This window comes from Pinus tabuliformis, chromosome 3_2 (assembly GCF_031772625.1).
Source record: "Pinus tabuliformis cultivar Carrire ecotype Pingquan chromosome 3_2, CPIR1, whole genome shotgun sequence".
Classification (NCBI taxonomy): Eukaryota; Viridiplantae; Streptophyta; class Pinopsida; order Pinales; family Pinaceae; genus Pinus; species Pinus tabuliformis.
This window is the reverse complement of record NC_142302.1, coordinates 27,504,107-27,525,854: the sequence shown is the minus strand read 5'-3', so window position 1 is coordinate 27,525,854 and position 21,748 is coordinate 27,504,107. Positions and strand designations below refer to the sequence as shown.

Below are 21,748 nucleotides of genomic sequence, written 5' to 3'. Positions count from 1 at the left end.
CTATCTATCGCGACCTCTCAACAATTATATTATAAGTATAGGAAACATTGTGCATATTTATCCCACAATCACTTGTTTGACTACTCAGATTCAATTTCTAGATTACGCAATTGGCTAGTCTTACTCTTCACTAGTAGGAGAGTGTACAAAGCAACAATTTCTTCGAGCATGACAACATGATCAATATAAATGGTGACATTGTAGGTTTACAGTACAAGCTTGGGTTTCCCATTGACTACTTCAGGTTGATGGATAACTTGGCCTCCTACTACCCATAACGAGGCCTCCTCCCATAACACAGTTTATTATCTTGTCCATATTTATAATTAGAATAACCAGACTGATAATGATCGAGTGAGATGCTCCATGTAGGATTTTCCTCATACTAATATCCATATATATTGGCCTTGAACCCATATGCAGGTTGAGGCTAAGGCTGAGGCTTGGGCCTCCATAATCAAATCCTTCACCACAACCACAATAGTGGATTCATCTCCATCATACGAAGGGGACGATTTGGATATACGTGTGGGTCTCTATTCATTTACGTCATGGGCCCCTCTTACTCCTCATAAGGGCATGACACCGATCTATATGAAAAGTCATGGCTCATCTCTTGCTTAACTGGGAGTATAACAAGTGTCTTAAGAGGGACATTTGGGTTTGCCTGCCTAACATAAATGTATTAATCAATCAATGACTTTTACTGCTACTTTGTGATATTGATGTTATTACTCTTAATCATATCCACCACCAAAGAGAGTGGGATTGTAGTCATCAAAATAATTAAAATGCATCATGAGCATATCCAGAAATTACTTTGTGCTTGGTTTGTTTCTAACAATTTCTTGAGCTTCCTGTAAAGATTTTGACAATCCCCTCATTCTCGCGACCTCTTGCATCTCATGTTTGGAAATAGTACATTTTATCAGCAAGATGCATGTTTGACACCTAATGACATGGTGATGTGCACAAAATCCATGCCACAAATAATCCACGTGATTCAAGAGTCAATAGAGGTCACTTGTTCCCATTGAGAAATGTTAGAGGTAGTAGAAAATAGAAAACATGGAGAGATAAGCCTCCCTTCATAACTCATAAATAAGGAATATATCAAACCCACAGTCCAAGTTATTCCTCAACAACACCCTATTACAAAAATTTGTGGAACTGTTATTTCCTTCTCATTTATTAATAGTGTGATGTATGTTTCCAATTCTGCGGTAACTACCCTTTTTCCCTCAGTTGTTGCCTCGAAACAGTAATATGACAAATAATATTTTCCAACTTCTAAGCATGGGAAGACAAGCGCGTATAAGAGAACACATATGAGCAGATAGAAAATACATATTGTAAATAATAAATTTCAATTATTAGTTTGAACCCTATAGCTTCCCATTGATATCAAACTTATATATTAAGAATATATTTGGATACATTAAAACCCTAATGGCTTCCAGTGCCCGATCCAAGATTTTGACCCTCATCAAACAATTCAAAAAATTGCATGTGGGGATGAATTGATTGGGACTCCAAATTTCATTATGTAGGGACCCGAGAAAGAAAAAAGATGATCAACAATTTTTGAAAGAAATCACTTGGGTCTTTGAAATTCAATTAGAAAAAGGACCACAGAAAAAACAATTAAACCAACGAATCACTAGATTTAAACCTTAACCAACCAAAACTCGCACTGTGAAATGCGAAAACTAACATAAAATCGAAAGGTTACATGAGAAGTAACATTTCGAATCGGTCATCTCTTCTCCATTGTTGCTTTCAGAGGCTGAAATATATAGTTTTATAGGACCAACCATTCACTTCAAGCTTGGGCTCCTTAGACAAGCTTGGGATCTTGTTGGCATATGGAATTACCAGTTGGACATTGATATGGGGACTTTGAAGCCTTGGAGTATGTTCCTCTTACTCATGATTATTGGGAAAAAGACACATTGACATTGCAACAATTGGATGCAAGACTCTTTTGAAAGGATTATATTTTAAAGATAAACAATACAATACAAAAATCTTTTTTTTCCATCTGGCGGGACCTCTCAATAATTAGATTACAATTATAAGCAACAATGTGCAAACTTATCTTGCAATCACTTCTTTGACCATTAGAATTAAATTTATAGATTACAAAATTGGCTAGCTTTAATGTTGACCAGTAGGAGAGCGTACACACTAGCAATTGCTCCCAGAATGACAACACAACCAATATAAATGGTGGTCTTCCCAAATGAGTTGTCAATTTTATTTTTAACAGTTAAATGGCGTAGGATCTTCTATAGTCTTCGACAGTATTTTCTTTCATTTAGACGAAGAGATCCTTCATATCCCAACTTATTTCTTTAGTAGTTAAGGTGATCATCGGCTTTTTATTTAGATTCTATTCAGGATTTTGTAACTCACTGGAAAGAGAGAACTGATCAAGCAATAATCTCGTTGTAGATGATCGTGGATCCATTCTTTGGTTTGTAAATTGTTAGAAAATATTTTTTGGAATTTTAAAATTAGGCCTTTTAAGGTGGATTTGGCCTCAAAGATGAGCATTCCTTCTTGGTCGAACTCATTAATTTTCTCTTATAACGATGTTGCGAACAAGTTGGATGTCCAAATGATATGGAGTAATTCCAATCGATTAGGATCAACACATTTTAGAATTTACCACCATGTGTATAAATTTAACTTGTTTGATAGCTCTGAAGCCCCAACATGCCTTTCAAATCCTCCTATAATGCAAACATTTAGCAACTCAAGTCCTCTGACTTATGGTCAATCCTTGAATAGATTTCCAAGTTGGATCATGCCTGAAAAAAGGAATCATAAAATGATTGAAAGAGAGTGACATATAGAAATGAAAGTGCTTTTCTCTCATCTTAGATCATTAACATATACCGTGAAAAGTTTGCACTCGCACAAAATAAAGTAATAGCCCATCCACTACTTAGTTAAGTCTCTTGTTTTCTTTTAGTAATTAACAAACAATACATAATTTCAAAAGATAAGAACCTTTCATTTTCCTTTAGTTGTTATTTTCATTATCTTATTGCAATTCACATATGGTGAGGTTTTTCCTATTCCTTATTTTTCTCATTGCTAAAATGAACGTAGTTTCACACAGTAATTACTTCGAGCCAGTAAATACTTCACAGCAAGTAATTTTGCACAATTTACTATTTCATACAATAAGCTAAAAACTTCTAGCTAAGTCAAACATTACATAATAACATGGCTTCTTCTTTTATCACAACAATATTTAAGTTTCCTGTAACAGCTGTACAATAGTTAAATCACACCCTTCCTATAGGACTACAAACAATTCATTTTACGGGTATAAAACAAGCATTCAAGAACCTGTCACTTTAATTATTAAGCAAAGTGATAAGCCTCATCATTGGGTAATTATATGGGCCTTAATTCACCTCCTAGCCTAGTCAAGCCAACTATTCTCACAACTTATTGCATACTTTTGATTATATTTTGTTTATGAGATGAGTTAGAGTTGGATATTTTGCTTTGTGGTCTAATGCACATTTAATACAGGATTAAAGGATAAAAGCAAGAAATTTTGGTAAAGAACTTGGTCAAAACTCAAATGGGACAAGGGAGAGGAATTATAAGAGGTAAATCCTCCTCATTTACTACCCCTCAATTCGAATATTCCTCCATCAACTCGGAGTGCAAACAACCAAATCATGAGGACTAGAAGGCAACCAAGCAAGTGAAAGACAAAGCACCAGTTTATCTCGAGTTTGGGAGCCGAGCCTCCCTAATTTTAAGGAATTCATTGGAGAATTCAGATGTATAAGTAGAGAGGCCTAGGACCTCAGTAGGATTCATATTTTTGATTGTAAAACTCTACTCCATTTTCGAGCTACAAGAATTGTGACATCTTTTGATGTAATCCATTGTTTTGATAATAAGAATGAGTTTTGTTTTGAGCCAGCATTGAGTTAGCTCAGAGGGCTGAAGCTCTTGGGTTAGGGCCCAACCCTAGTAGCCAAGGCTCCTCTTTATTGTACATGTATGTTAGCATAGATTCATAGTTTGATTGTTCATTTGCTTAAGTAGTTGCATTTCCATTACAGCAGTGTAGACTAGATTGGTTGTATGTTAGTTTGCTTCCATTTGCGCCTTCTTTCAGTTAGCAGGTTAGCAAGGAGAAAAAGGATCACCACAAGTTTTTCAGAAGGTGCCTCAGCCTCACTTCCTCCCTCTAGGACCATGACTTGAGGAAGAGACCCTTCAATAGCCCCAAAAACACAGATTTCTAGTTCTTGCATGAGCTTTGGAGTTTGTTGTATTGATTCAACATTTGGTTCATTTCATTGTCATCTTTTTCCATTACTCTATTTTTTCAATAAGATCTCACTCATGTTCTCATTTCCTTCAGCACTTTCTTCATGCATAATATGGGAATTTGATTCATGTTTTTATAGTTTATGAAGATGTATCTTGTTGCCTAGTTCTTGAAAGAAACACATGTTTTAAGCACTATTGGTACTTCAGGAGGAGGTCTAGACTTCATCACCAGCATCCATCTTTCACCTTACTCAACCTTAACCATCTCTTGTTCCACCATCACCCTCACTAGTTTTTTTGTCCTTTTTCATTGAAATTCCCCTAGACACATTGAGTGAATCTATGTTAAGTCCCTATACTACTAGTGTAAGCACTTATTGTTATTAGTAAAACCCCCTTATTATATTTTTGTGCCCATTTGGTCCCCATATTTTTATTATTGTGCCCCATAGAAGCCCACTATTGTTATTATTGTGCCCTTACATTATTATTGTTATGTCGGCTCTGATTATATTATGACCCCTTAGAATCCTATATATAGAAAGGAAGTCTTGTCATTTGTATCATCCAAGAATTTTTCATTTGTGTAATGTAAAGGAGGTTTCCCCCTCGAAGAGGCTTATTTCTAAGGCATTTATCTATCTTTTCTATCTTTTCGTGAGCTAGTTTCATAACATTTGGTATTGAAGATTTGGATTCTAGGGTTTCGCTGCTCCAAAATGGTCATCATGGAAGTTTCACTATAACTTGTTTTCTGTGATGTTTCAGAATCTAAAAAAAAAAAACCATTTGAGATTACATCGTTCTAAACCTCTGGTCTGATTTTCATATTTTGTATCGCTATATTTTCGGATATATGATTTGAGGAAGTTAGGGTTTTTTCAAGCTCCAGAATTTCATCTAAAACAGGTCTTCGTGGAATTTTAGCTATAACCTTTTCTCTATGAAGGTTAAGAACCTAAAACAAAAACCCATTTGAGAAGAAAGTGATCTGAACCTTGGGTTTGAATTTCAGATCTTGTCTCTCTATATTTTCGGATATATGATCTGAGGAATTTAGGGTTTTTGCAGATGCCCGAATTACATCCTAAACAGGTGACCTTGGGAAAATCGTCATAACTATTTCTCCAAGCATCAAATTGAAATTTCGTAAGAAGTTACAGAAAGAGGACAGACTCTACTTTTTTGGGTATAATTTTCAGAACGTAAGGTTGGAACAATGACACGTGGAACGTCGTACAAGTTCACTCTACTGAACTAGTCTATAATTAGGTCATTGTGGGGATTGGGAATAAATATTTCTTCAGGAATCCAATTGTGATCAGACTTTTAGAGTTAGAAAGAGGACTCATAAGGCTATTACAGATCGAAATTTCAGAACTAAAAGATCCGAAAGTACAGAGTTATAGTCATTTCAAGATCGAGCTCCTAAAATCAAGAAAAAGTGAGATGAGGAAGTTTGATGGCAAGGATCCGATAAATTGGATACTACAGATGGAGAAATATTCTGATCTACATGGTGTACCACTATTACAAAAGGTACATATTGCATCTAATTATTTAGATCTGAATCAATTTTTATGGTATAAAGGGCTTTGTTCTCGTAAACCGATTGTCACATGGTCAATTTTCACGGAGGAAATGATAACACATTATGAGGATAAAGAGAAACACCTTCTTTAGCCAAGTGATAAATCTTAAACAAAAGGGTTCAATGGCAGAGCACATTGAGGACTTCCAAAAATTGAATATAAGGGTAAACGATATTCTAGAGAAGAAAATGGTTGATGTCTTCATAGGGACATTAAAGGATAACATTCAACACGAGGTTTGTCTTTGGGAACCTGATTCATTGGAGAAGGCATTCAGGTTGGAAAGAAAAATTGAAAGTGAAATTATGGAAACAAGGAACCCCACCACTTACGACTATAATTATGGAAGTGTTTTTTCTCCTAGCCTTCCACAACCTACAAGGTTTACACCACAACAATTGGAAGAAAAAAGAGAAAAAGGGCTTTGTTACAATTATGATAGCAAATACACTAAAGGTCATAAGTGTGCTGAGAAGAAATTATTTTAGATAGATAATGAAGAGGAGGATAAAAAGGATCAAGAAACCTCAAAAGAAGAGGATATACACAAGGAACCCATCCCAGAGAAAGAATAAAGGAATCCAACCATATCTTGTAAAGCATTGGAAAGAATTATCACTCCTCAAACTCTCAAGTTAGAAGGACATATCAAGAAGAAAAAGGTTCAAGAAGTGAAAGTTCACATCGAGAAAGAAGAAATGAATCCAACCATATATTGTAATGCATTGGCAGGAATTAGCACTCCTCAAACTATCAATATAGAAGGACATATCAAGAATAAAAATTTTCAAGAAGTGAAAGATCACATCAAGGATCAAGAAATGAATCCGACTATATCTTGTAATGCATTGGCAGAAATTACCACTCCTCAAACTATCAAGATATAAGGACATATGAAGAAGAAAAAGGTAATAGTGTTGATTGATTCGAGCAGTACCCATAATTTTATTCATTGTAAGATAGCCAAGGGATTGAATTGCTTCCTATATCTAGCACCAAAGTGTCAAGTGATGGTTGCAAGTGGAGGAACCATAAATTGCTTTATAAGTGCCATAATATCAAGCTATCCATGGGAGAATATCCATTGAATAGCCCAATGCTTTCCATTCCAATGGGTGGTGCTGATGTTTTACTAGGAGTCCAAAGGCTACAATCTTTGGGTATGATAGCTTTAAATTTTCAAGAATGTTTCTTGAAAATTTTTTGGGAAGGAAAGGAAGATGAATTGAGGGGTATCGAAGGGAAACTTGGAAAGATAATCAACTCTGATAGCATGACAAAGCTTCTAAATAAAGAATAACAGGGTGTAATTGCACAATTATGTTCACTAGATGATCCCACATCAAAATCATGTATTTCTCCAGATCTCTAAAATGTTTTGGACAATCATTCCAAGGTATTTGAGACTCCCAAAGGCCTCCCACCTATTCATGATCATGATCATGCTATTCATTTGATTCCAGAAAGTGTTCCTCCAAACATCAGGCCTTACAGATATCCATATGCCCAAAGGAGTGGGAACTCATTCAAAAGTTGCAGAAGATCCTAGTTCAAACAGTATTGCGAGAACTTGACAAGGAAGGAAAAATCATATTGGAACCTGAAGCAGTCATAGAAACGAGAAATCGACAGCTACGAAATAGATCAATTTCAGAGTATCTCATCAAGTGGAAGACCTTACCCATTGAAGATTCCACATGGGAGGACAAGAATTTATACAGAAGCATCAAGAACTACTCAAGTGTTGAGGATAACACTTTTTTGAAGGAGAGGGGCATGTTAGGTCCCTATTCTACTAGTGTAATCCCTTATTGTTATTAGTAAAACCCCCTTATTATATTGTTGTGCCCATGTAGTCCCCATATTGTTATTATTATGCCCCATAGAAGCCCACTATTGTTATTATTGTGCCCTTACATTATTATGGTTATGTCGGCTCTGATTATATTATGACCCCTTAGACTCCTACATATAGAAAGGAGGTCTTGCCATTTGTATCATCCAATAATTGTTCATTTGTGTAATGTAAAGGAGGTTGCCCCCTTGAAGAGGCTTATTTCTAAGGCATTTATCTATCTTTTCTATCTTTTGTGAGCCGGTATCATAACAATCTAGCCATCTCTTCTCTTGGATATTGACTCTGAGGTGTTCCTAGACCTTCTAACACCCTATCCCACTCATCACACCTCTTTTCCCAGCTTCCCAACACCTCCAACACCTCCAACAACTCACAATTAGCTCTCAGTTGTATCTTGTAGGTTTCCTGTAATTCCTACAGGATCATCCTGTAGGTTTCTAGTACATCCTGTAGCTTTTCCTGAAACGACCTGTTTCAAGGCCAAGTTGATGGGGAACCTCTAGGAAGTCACAAAAATCCTCCTAGGACCCTTCCACCTCATCCAGTCACTCCATAAGCCTTTTAGCCATCCTCAACCACCTTCCATCCACCTATCACATCCACAAGAACAATTCAATTGCATGCTTGATTTTACCAAAAAACCCAAAAAAGTGAAAATAGATTTAGTTTAGTTTTCTCACTCACACATTAGCATGGTTTGATGCTCTTTACTTCTGTAACTTAGATAGCAGCATTAGGTTAGTGTTGATTTAGCAATTTTTCTTAGCATAGCTAGTTAAATGGTTAAATTGGATATGGTGTGATTTAGCATTACATGTTGTTTTCCTCATTATGACAATAGAGTAGCTCTCTTAGAATAGATTTTCTCTTCTTCCATCAAAGAATCAAGCTTCTTCTGACTCTATAGAAGTCTGGCTTGGAACCGCTGGGGTCTCTCCCTAAATGAACAGTGACAACAGGCAGGACCTTCACTTTTACTTGTGCATATAGCACTATCACCTCCAAGTTTGTATGAACTCAGGTTGATAAGTAAATTTGGTAGCCCAAGAGTTGTAGCATCCTTGCTGCAATATTCGTGCTCATCACTTTTTGGCGTCGTTGCCGTGGAGGTGTCTGAGTAGAATGTGATTACTGCTTTCTTTTCTTCTACTTCTTCTCTTCAATTTTCTGCCATTACTTTATTTATGCAAAAGTAATCTAGTAGCTTCCTTTCTTTCATCTTTCATTATCTGCTTTCCTTTCCATTTTTCAAGTATAATTTCAATTCAGCAAGTAGCTTCTTCATTTTGTCAGTGATTTTTCATTCAATCAACAATTTCATTTCTGCAAAGTACTTTCTAGCTTAAAAAATCTTACAAAAACCAACCCAAAAACATTTCCTTTCATGCCTCATAGGAATAAGGATAATTTAGGGAAATTCTTGCCAAATACCCCCACTGCATCCAACAACCAACCTTCTCTCTTCTTCAGTGGCTATGAACTGGAGGAATCTTTAGGTGAGCAACCTGACATATTTGAAGAACCTACAGGGGAAGAAGAAGAAGAAGAACCCATTCCTACTGAATCAATGGCTAAAAACCGAAATGACAGAGGGAATAGAGAGAGAGTTGATGGTTCGTTCCCCATAAGGGAAACCAATGGGAACACTAAGATGAAGAATATAAGCCACTCTGCCCTACCTCATTTCCATGGCCTGACCACCGAGGACCCTGACACTTTCCTATTTGAGTTTATTGTTATATGCGGAACCTATGACTATACAGATGATGAGATAAAATTAAAATTGTTTCCATCTACCCTCAAGGATGCAACATTTCATTGGTTCATGGATTTACCTGGAGATAGCATCACAACTTGGGCTCAGATGCAAGAGGCTTTTAACAACAAATATCAGGACTACTGTAGGTCAAAGGATACTAAAGAAGAAATTTTCAGGATGACCATGGGCCAGGATGAATCCTTAGAAGACTACGAAGAAATATTCTAGCTCAGTTACAAAAGGGTCAGGTGCACACTTGACCCCGAGTCACTAAAGCTGGTCCTGCTCAGAGGAGTAAGGGAAGATCTCTTGGATACCTTAGATTTGTTAGCAGGAGGATATGTCTACCAATTATCCTATGAGGATATCAAGGTTGTCTTTAGCAACCATTCTAGGGCAACTAGGAAAAAGGGTAGGGGTAGTCAACCTATGGCCAGTACATCATCTTCCAATTCATCCATCAAGGGTGAAATTGGAAATAAGTTGGAAGATTTCAAAAGTGAGATGCTTCAAACCCTTGCCTTGCAATTAGACACCATGAACATGAAAAGGAAGCAAGAGGAAGCAGAGAGAGCCTTGGCCATATTTTTCTGTAGATGCACCAAGAGGCATCCTAGGAATGAATGTCCATTGAACTGTATTGAGATTTGCTTGGTCTGTGAAGATAACCACTCCATAGATAAGTGCACTTCTTTACCTGGATTCAAATCAGTATATCAAGGAGCTGAAGGGGTCACTGAGCAACTTTGCTACATCAACCAAAGGAGACCTCCTAGGCCTAGACCATACCTGCAGGGCATGCAAGGGTCATCCCATGCATATTACAATCCCAACCAAACCACATCTATACCTTCATGGGGACCCCCTGCTCATCCTTCCTGGTCTACTCCCCCTCCTTGATCCTATGCATCTCAGTATCTTTCCCAGCCAGCTAGCCAGTGATTTCAACCTTACACTCTGCCACAACCTCAGTGGAATACACCACTCCAGCGTTGGAGGCCCCAATACAAAAATTCTCCAGCCCTATTGCCTCCACCACCTACCCAACCACAACTCCTACACTCTGCTCCACCCAAGCAACCCCAGATGCCTGCCCAGCCAAATCTGAACCCGAACAATAGGCAGGCTCAAAAAGTATACAGTGGAGAGACATCATAGCGAACTTATGTTGTAGAAATCCAAGAGATCAACCTAAGATCTAGGAGAATTCTCCTAGATAAACAACCTCCCCCTCCACATAGGGAGGTTGAGGAAGAAAGAAAGGAAAGAAACCTTAAATTAAATCCACCCTTTCCTAAGAGATTAGCCCAACGACTCCAGCCTACCCTAGAAGAAACTGAACTTCTGGGAGAATTGAAAAATCTATGTGTAAAGATCCCCCTTCCCAGGCAATAAAATATGTTCCCATTTACAATAAGTTGATTAAGGAGAAATGCTTCAAGCATCCAGGAAGAAGAAAAATGGATGCCCCCACCATTAATGTCATTGGGCAGTTTTCCAAATTAATGCTGGGGCAGGTAATATGTCTGAAATATTTGGACCCTGGAAGCCCTGTAATATATGTGCATATCAATGGCACCATCGTCCCACACTCTCTGATCGATCTTGGGGCTACCATTAATGTGATGACCAAGGACACCATGCTCAAGCTCAACCTTCAAGGGTCATTGAGGAAGATGAAAACAGTTTTGCAACTTGCAGACCATTCCACAGTCACCCCTGAGGGAATTGTGGAGGATGTGATGGTCTCCATTGACTCCTGGGAATACCCTGCAGATTTTCTAGTTCTCCAACCTAAGGCTAAACTTATTGGTTATCCTCTCATCCTTGGGAGGCCATGGATGGCCACAACTGATTCTTACATTAGCTACAAAGATGGGAATATGACCATCAAGAACGGGCATATGTCCAAACAGTTAGTCCTATACCCTCATGCTCAACCTTCTCTAGAGCATGATTTACCTTTATGGTTGGAGGAGAAGGAAGAAGATGAGGTTTATTCCACCCAACTTTATGCTTTGGAAGCAACCATAGGAGGAGGACAGCAAAATGAGGATGACTTAATCGAACACCTGCTCCAAAGTCCAACTCTCGGTTCGTTACCATTAGAAGAAGAAGTAAGGGAAACCTAGAACAATCATCTAATTGACTTATGCTTGGCCTATTCCAACCCACTCCGTGTCAAAACCATAGAATTTGGCCCAGAGAAAACCTTGAAAATTAATCCATCTCTTTCTGCTCTTAAAGAGGAAAAGCTATGCAACATGCTGAGAGAAAACCTCGAAGCCTTTGGAGTTACAAGGAAATGAAGGGAGTACACCCCTCAGTGTGTACTCACCACATATACATCAAATAAGGTTGCAAGCCATTCTGGAAACCACAAAGGAGGATGAATCTAGAGCTTAAAGATATAGTCAAAGAAGAATTGCAAAAACTGCTAGATGCAGGAATAATTTATCCTATCTCTGATAGTGAGTGGGTCTCTCCTTTAGTGTTAGTTCCCAAGAAAAATGGTAAGTGGAGGATTTGTGTCGATTATAGGGAGTTAAACAAATACACAAAGAAGGATCATTTTCCCCTACCCTTCATCGACCAAGTGCTAGACGGCCTGGCAGGGAAAATGTTTTTTCCTTTCCTAGATGGATTCAGTGGGTACAACCAAATCAAAATCTACCAAGAAGACCAAGATAAGACTACATTCACTTGTCCTTGGGACTTTTTCCTATAGGTTCCTTCCTTTTGGCCTATACAACGCTCTTGCCACATTCCAAAGAGAAGTATTGAGTATTTTTGTCGAATTAGTACATGATACGGTGGAAATTTATATGGATGATTTTACACCTTATGGCTATGATTTTCAAGAAGCCCTGACTAACCTAGACAAAGTATTGCACAAATGCATTGAAATGAACCTGTCTCTCAGTCCAGAAAAATGTGAATTTTAATGACTGAAGGGACCGTGCTAGGTCATTCAATATCTCAGCAAGGACTGTAGGTGGACCCAAACAAAATAACAATCATCCAAAGGGTCCCACCTCCGCAAAAGTAGAGATATGTCAGGATTTTCTTGGGGTTAGCTGGATACTACCGAAGGTTCATAAAGGACTTCAGCAAGTTGGCCTCTCCTAAATTATTTGGGTTGTTCGCCAAATATTCTGAGTTTATATAGTCAAAAAGTTGTCAAGAGGCCTTAGACATTCTAAAGGGTAAGTTAACCACTGTACCAATTCTCCGAGGCCCAAACTGGGCCCTCGCTTTTCATATTCATGCTGATGCCTCACAAAAAGCCATATCAGTAGCCTTAGGTTAGGTAGAGAAGAAACTGCCCTATGCCATCTATTTTATCAGTAAGAACTTGTCAAAGGCTGAGCTAAATTATATAGTGACCGAAAAGGAACTCCTAGCTATTGTGCATTCATTAAAGAAAATTAGGCATTACATTATAGGATATCAAACATTTGTGCATACTAACCATGCTGCAATAATATATTTAATGAACAAACCAGATATTACAATAGTTTTATCTAACCACTGTTGATAAGCCTGATAAAGAAAATTTTGTTGTAGACTTTTTATCTAGGGTGAATCTGCCTGCAAGCGAAGAAGGAATGGTGGATGACGAGTTACCAGACGAGCACTTGTTTGCTATTTCAATTCTCTCTCCATGGTTCGCTAATATAGCAAACTATTTGGTATTAGCATAGTTCCCACCAAACTTGCCTTCCAAACAAAAGAGCAAGATAGTTAGGAAAAGTGCCCCCTTCACCTGGATTGGGGGCAATCTTTTCAAAATTGGCCCAGATCAAATCTTGTCAAGAAGGTGTGTAAGGGAAGAGGAAGTTTTTGACATCCTTTTGACGTGTCATGATGGGCCTTGTGGAGGTCACTTCGCAGCAAAGAGGACAACATTCAAAGTGTTACAAGCAGGCTATTATTGTCCCACTCTTCATCAGGATGTGAAAAACTACACTAGTCAGTGTGATCAGTGCCAGAGGATGGGAAAGCCTACTCTAAGAGATGAAATGCCCCTATAGCTTCAAGCAACTTTCAAGCCATTTGACAAGTGGGCCATGGACTTCATTGGACCTATCAACTCTCCTTCAAAGCAAAAACAATACATTACTTTGTGCACTAATTATTTGACGAAGTGGGGTGAAACCGAGGCAATTAAGGTAGTAACAGAAGTGAAGGTGGCTTAGTTCCTAAGGGAGCATGTATTCTACAAATTTGGGTAGCCTAGAGAGCTATTCATAGACCAAGGCAACCAGTTTACCTCCAACATGATTGAAGAACTACTCAGCCATCACAAAATCAAGCATATGACCTCCACTCGCTATCATCCACAAGCTAATGGGCAAGTGGGGGTGACCAACAGGGCACTGGAGGGCATCTTAACCAAGGTAGTGAGCAGTAGCAGGAAGGATTGGGTAGAGAGACTAGTTGAGGCCACATGGGCCTATAATACCACATGGAAGACCACAACTGGATTTACACCCTATGAGCTGGTCTATGGGAAAAAGGCTTTGTTGTCCATTGAGTTTGAATATAACACATTGAGGATGACAGCCCAACTATATTTGGATCTCAGTCATGCACAAAATGAAAGATTATTCCAATTGAATGGCTTGGATGAATTCAGAACACAGGCCCTCCTACATACAAAGATAGTTCATCTTCAGAGGAAGATCTAGCATGATAAACATATTAAGGAGAAGCAATTTCAAGAGGGCATTTGGGCATTGTTATATGATTCTAGGTATAAAGACTTCAAGGTCAAGCTAAGGACAAGATGGCTCGAACCTTATGTGTTGGAGAGATGTTAGGATAATGGTTCAGTGCAAATTAGAAATATAGATGAAGAAGCGAGTCCATTGCTTGTCAATGGACACCGATTGAAAATGTACAAGAGGCCTTGATCAAAGAAATAGTTCATTAAAAATTTCAATAAAACAGTGATGACGGTAAAGCAAGTTCCAGCTCCTCCCTCATCAGGTCATTGAAAAGGTAAAAAAGAATAACGACTCAGGTGAAAACCTCCATGAGGTGCATGAGTCCCATATTTGGGTTGAAAACCTCGTGAGGTGGCTCAATGATGAAAAAACAAAAAAAGAAAAGAAAAAAGAAGAATAAGAAGATCCCTAGGTGAAAACATTCCTTGATGAAACTAGGGAAAACGTCTAGGGTGAAAACCTCTCTGAGGCAGCCTAGGTGTTTTTCAAAAAAAGAAGAAGATATAATTGTTATTTGCAGGTGGGTGAGAAAGACAGTCAAGGAGAAAAAAGAGGATACAAAGGGAACCCTGCCTCACACATATCCATCTCCTCCACTCCTTACCATGCATCCCTCTATCATTTCTATTGTTTTTACACTCCATTGCTTCAATTTATGCGAAGACTGTGTTTTCTAATGGATCCCCTATATTCCTACAGGATCCCCTGAACAGTGGCCTGGAAAACCTATAGGAAGCAATCCGAGGGCACATGGTAGGTTTGCTAGGTCCCTAAAATTCATCCTAGACATGATCTAACACCTCACCTCATCCATTATCATCATCCCTACACTCACCATTCAAAACAAAAAGAGATCAGTTTCTGCCAGTTATGAAAAAAGAAAAAAAAAAGGAAAAACAGAGGAGAGTAAGAGCATTACCTGAATGTCCCTTGCTCCACACACACTCCTACTCCTTCTGTCCATTCATTGCACCATCCTCACAGCCACAACCAACGACATGATTAAGGAATTCTGAGGGAGAAGCAGCTACAGGACATCCTGTAGGAAATCCTGTAGCAGCCTATCCCACAGAATGTCAATCATCAGCTACAAGTCTTCACTAGGATGATCCAAGAGCTCCACAAAAATAGCAGCATCGTATCTTCAGTCACAGATACCTTCAAAAACGAGGAAACCATCAGCAGACAACAAGAGGAGGAAGAAGAATTACCATGCAACAAATAAACAATGCAACACCTCTGATCTTCGATAATTGTAGCATGGCATCAAAACCATAGGTAAGTATCCCACTCACTCATTCATATGCATCATTTAATCAAAAGTTGTAAGGGTTATGTGATAGTTGGTTTATAAGTGAAAAGGTGGCCAGTTAACTTGGCCACCTTCGTTCAATCATCACATGCAAAATCGGGTGTCCTCTCACACGTGGCTATAGTCAACTCAAAGATAGAGGAGGAGTAGGACAAGAAGTAGTTAACTACGGATCTACGAGGTGGGAGCTTATTATGAGGAGTGGGAAATGATGAGGTGGTAGTGGGGATCAATGGTCCAAAAAAGGCAACGTACCTCTACTTCTAGCACACCACCTCACCTCGAAACACCATAAAGGGAAATAAAACATCGTTTGCATGCATTCATTCATTTCACCTCCTCGAAACTCCCTCACTCAAGTCTCTCTCATAACTCTGGCCACCCACCATAAGCAAGGATCCATCGTTTTGCAAGAGAATTTCTATAAGAGCATGCACAAGAATTCCTACAGGAAGAGTCTACATGATACAATCTACAGGATCACTGTATAGGATACACATAGGCAGTCTACAGGATAGGCAAAGAAGAGTTCAAGAGGGGATATCATGAGAATTATCCATTGTTACTATTCTAAAGAGGTAGGCTATAAAAATCCATCCCATTTACAATCAAATGAACTAGAAATTCTCTAAAATCTAGTGAATTTAGCAACTCTGGGAAGTGAATTACATACACAGTAAACTCTGTTTTCCTCCTGAATTTAAAAATTTTGTGTCAACCCTCTCATTTTCTCCTCAAGCCTCACAAGAAAAATGACAGGAGGGTTTAATAGGACAGAACCCAAAAACACTGTGAGGATACAACAACACCCCCATGTGCTTCAAATCTTTACAAGACACAACTGGATGGGGTTTTTCAAAAAATTCACAGGGTATGATGATGAGGTGGCTCAAGAATTTGCTCATTCCCTCACTCCACATAGCAGAATCCATGCCATTGTTTTAGTTAGAGGCCTCACTATAGATCTCACCCCAGAGCTCATCAGTAGGGTCACCACACTTCCCCTAGGAATTCCATGGAGAAAAGAAGACAAAGGAGACAGTCAGGTGGAAAAAAGGAAATTCTTTTTAGAAGGTGAAGAACCCACAGAGGACAAAAATGGAGTAAGAAGGGACAGTCTTCCATACCCATGGAGTGAGGTAGGCTACCAACTCATCAAATATATCTCATGTGAGGGTAGATATAGTGTTGTTTATGGCTACCATTTTAGGATCCTTGAAGAATTAAGATTTGGGGTAGAAACACCAGTTCACCAAAGACTCAACATACCCTATTTCTTGATGCAATCACTCATAGACTCCAGTAACAAAGTAAAGGAAGGGAATTCCCAACAATTGGCTCACCATGGGTTGATTAGGATCCTCATTGAGGATGCCCTCCAAAACCTCAGAATCCCTATAACATGGCCAGTCTTCAGAGACTTGCCAACAAAGGATGACATCAAAACCATCACTTATGATGTTAGTCCCTCTGTTAGTGGGGAGGAGGAAAAATAGGAAGAAGAAGATACAGAGCTAGATAGGGATGATATGGATGAAGAAGAAAATGATATAGAGGAACATGATGAAGAAAAATAAGAAGAGGGAGAAGAGAAGGAGGATGATGATGGAAAAGAGGAAACTAAGGAAGAAACTGGTGGAGATGAGGAAGAACAGCAAGAGGAAGGAGATAAGAAAAACAAAGAGGAAGAAGGCCTTGAAACAGAAAGGGAAGAACGCAAACAGGAGTCACCTAGGGTGTCCCCAGAGGCTACTGAGAGGGAGGTAGCAACTACCCTCACTGATCTCAACACCTCAGTCAAGAAAAAAGGGAAAAGAAGGAGGAAAGCCCCACTATATTTCAAAACAAGAAAGAGAACAAGAATCAAACAAGGGAAGCCACAAGTATCAACAAAAATTCCAATTGAGATTGAATATTCCCCTACACCAAGAGACAAAATGCCTTCCCCTAAGTCACCAATCACCTATGTAAGGAGGCCTAATACCATATCAACTTCCTTAAAGGGTAAGGCCATCTTATAGGATCCATTGAAAAACATATAGGAAGCAAAAACAATCCTACATGATACTCTGCAAAAACTACAAGAAGAACAGAAATTGGAAGGCAAGGTAGGGGAGCAGCAAGAAACAAAATAAGAAGACCCTGAAACAAAGGAACTAAGCCCCAAACCTAACCTAGACTCCTACGATTGGTTTATTGAAGGAGGCAGGGTGATACCTCAAAAATTTGCCATCCCATTGTTTTTCCAACTTGAGAAGGATAGGGCCAGAACCCACCGATGGATGCAAATCACCAAGTCAAAAGGGGCGAAAGACATTGGGCACATGGAAGAGAGGCTCAAAGAAATGGGCAAAGAGCTAAGTGGCTTAAGGGACAAAGAAGCAATAATGAGAGACCAGCTTGAGAGGGAAAATGCATGGCTAAGGGGACAACTGTAGGAAAGGGATAACCAACTAGCATGTATGGCCATCCTCTCCTTGGAGGCCATCTAGTGTAGGATGCCAGCTAAATCCTATGCTCTTTACCTCAAATAACAGTGGCTACAGTTTCAGATTAAAACACTAGCACAAAGGGGTACCATGCCATTTCAGGACTACAGGCAGTTTATTGATCTTTGTGATCAAAGTACATAGAGGATAGGGCCAACATGGCTGTGTTTTATTTGCATAACATGGAACTCAGACACATGAATGTTTGGGATCCTAATGCCAAGCTAGGAGATCTACAATTAATGGCTTTGGCATCATGGATGAACAATGAGGAGTCAAGGGCTACAGAGATGAAAACAATATTGGCTAGAGAGCAAAATGAACCTCTTTTCATTAGAGCTGAACAATAAAATCCCATGGCCATAATCACCACCCATAATTTGATTGCAAATGACCCTCAACTGGCACCTAGATATCTTACTACCCAAGAGAAAGCAATTTTCTCATTTTGAGGATATGTTTAGGCTGCTAGGAGATGATAATATACATGCCTGCCTAAGGAGATGGAACACACTGCCACATAGCTTGAAGATCAGGGAATATCACTCCCGTCAAAGGTTGAGAGAGGCACTCAACAGGACACCTATGTATAAGCAATCAATGCAAAGGTTGAAGGTCAACTGGATAGGCCTAAAACTAACTCCACCACTGCTCCTAGGGATGCTAGAAGGGAGAAAAGAGGAAGAGGAAAAGAGGTAGTGGAAGGAAGTAGAAAAGAAAGCAAGCTTCTATGAACAAGAAGAAGAGACCATAGTGGAGGCATGGGATGCCAAAGAGGCTACCGGAGTCATGAAGGACATGAACATTGACTAAGTTGCTCAGAGGATGAACAACACATTTAGTAAGGGGGTGATGATGATCCTCATCATTGGGTAACTATATGGGCCTTAATTCAGCTCCTAGCCTAGTCAAACCAACTAGTCTCACAACTTATTGCATACTTTTGATTATATTTTGTTTATGAGATGAGTTAGAGTTGGATATTTTGCTTTGTTGTCTAATGTGCATTTAATGCAGGATTAAAGGATAAAATCAAGGAATTTTGGCAAAGACCTTGGTCAAAACTCGAATGGGACAAGGGAGAGGAATTATAGGAGGTAAATCCTCCTCATTTACTACCCCTCCATTCGAATATTCCTCCATCAACTCGGAGTGCAAACAACCAAATCGCGAGGACTAGAAGGCAGCCGAGCAAGTGAAAGACAAAGCACCGGTTTATCTCAAGTTTGGGAGACGAGCCTCCTTAATTTTATGGAAGTCGTTGGATACTTCAAATGTATAAGTAGAGAGGCTTAGGACCGCAATAGGATGATTTTTTATTGTAAAACTCTACTCTATGTTCGAGATACAAGACTTGGGACAATTTTTGATGTAATCCATTGTTTTGATAATAAGAATGAGTTTTGTTTTCAGTCAGCACTGTGTTAGCTCAGAGGGCTAAAGCTCTTGGGTTAGGGCCCAACCCTAGTAGCTAAGGCTCCTCTTTATTGTACATGTATGTTAGCATAGATTCATAGTTTTATTGTTCATTTGCTTAAGTAGCTGCATTTCCATTACAACAATGTAGATTAGATTGGTTGTATGTTAGTTTGCTTCCATTTGTTCCTTCTTTTAGTTAGCAGGTTAGCAAGGAGAAAAAGGATCACCACAAGGTTGTCAGCAGGTGCCTCGGCCTCACTTCCTCTCTCTTGGACCATGACTTGAGGAAGAGACCCTTCAGCAGCTCCAAAAACATAGATTTATAGTTCTTTCATGAGATTTGGAGTTTGTTGTCTTGATTTAGCATTTGGTTCATTTCATTGTCATATTTTTCCATTACTTTATTTTTGCAGTAAGATCTCACTCATGTTCTCATTTCCTTCAACACTTTCTTCATGCATAATATGGGCAATTGATTCATGCTTTTCTAGTTTATGAAGATGTATCTTGTTGCCTAGTTCTTGAAAGACACACATGTTTTAATCACTGCAGGTACTTTAGGAGGAGGTCTAGACTTCATCACTAGCATCCATCTTCCACCTCATCAACCTTAACCATCTCTTATTCGATCATCACCCTCACTAGTTTTTTTTTGTCCTTTTTCATTGAAATTCCCCTAGGCACATTGAGTGAATCTAGCCATCTCTTCTCTTGGATATTGACTCCTGAGTGTTCCTAGACCTTCTAACACCCTATCCCACTCATCACACCTCTTTTCCCAGCTTCCCAACACCTCCAACACCTCACAATTAGCTCTCAGCTATATCTTGTAGGTTTCCTGTAATTCCTACAGGATCATCCTATAGGTTTCTAGTACATCCTGTAGGTTTTCCTGAAATGACCTGTTTTGAGGCCGAATTGATGGGGAACCTCTAGGAAGTCACAAAAAACCTCCTAGGACCCTTCCACCCCATCCAATCACTCCATAATCCTTTTAGCCATCCTTAACTACCTTCCATCCACCTATCACATCCACAAGAACAATTAAATTGCATGCTTGATTTTACCAAAAAACCCCAAAAAATGAAAATAGATTTAGTTTAGGTTTCTTCCTCACACATTAGCATGGTTTATGTTCTTTACTTCTGTAACTTAGATAGCAGCATTAGTTTAGTTTTGATTTAGAAATTCTTCTTAGCATAGCTGGTTAAATGGTTAATTAGGATATGGTGTGATTTAGCATTACATGTTGTTTTCCTCATTATTGCAGTAGAGTAGCTCTCTTAGAATAGATTTGTTCTTCTTCCATTAAACAATCAAGCTTCTTCTGACTCTATAGAAGTCTGGCTTGGAACCCTTGGGATTTCTCACTGGATGAACAGTGACAATAGGCAGGAACTTCACTTTTACTTGTGCATATAGCACTGTCACCTCCAAGTTTGTAAGAACCCTGGTTTGATAAGTAAAGCTGGTAGCCCAGGAGTTGCAGCATCCTTGCTGCAATAGTGGTGCTCATTACAAAGCATTATTCCAATACGGGTATCTTAACTTGAAAAGGGATATTAGTAGAGTGAAAACGATTTCCATAAAACTATGGAACTATTAATTGTAGACTATATTAACCCATAACATATAGAGACATACATTGTTTGCATAAATAACGAGTGTTCTTTCCCCAAAACTATATTGGCTTATTGCTTAGAATAGACCATGACCTGTAACTGGGACCAAATTCCTTTTATCTAAAACTTAAAGTTGAATTACATATAATTTAGCAAAAAAACCAACACAGAGAAGAGGGTTCCATAATGACCCAAACACTTCGACTCCATCAATATCATTTCTTAGCCGAAGAATAAAGGAACGCTTGTAACAGTTCTAAGGGTAGTTTAGCTAGAAACCAACATGGTAGACCCAGGAGTTTGGTCACTATCAAAACCCAAAACTGTCCTCCATTACCTCCCATGAGGAGAGAAATTGAGCTACCTGCCACAAAGTGTAACATGGATTAAATGATGCTTGAAAAAGGAAATGATAGTAAATATGTAACTCTAATATAGTAAAGGACAAAACCGTTAGCCGACCCTGTTGTGAGAAAGGTAGCCTCCAAGGAAGACACTGTCACCAACAAACGAATCCCTAACCCATCAAAGTTGTGGCCGCCCTCATGGGTGAGCTAGAGACGTCACATAGTGGGAAAAGGAATTGGAGGTAGCCCTTCGCAGAAGATACCTTAGGGACAACACAGTGAGCGGTGTCGACAATCAAGGAAACCTGAAGG

The 21,748-nt window shown here is 39.0% G+C and overlaps 1 pseudogene; it reads right to left on the bottom strand.

The window, feature by feature from the left end:
• Positions 1 to 268: 268 nt before the first annotated feature.
• Positions 269 to 21,748, bottom strand: part of LOC149179646 (uncharacterized) — a 34,347-nt pseudogene continuing 12,867 nt past the window's right edge.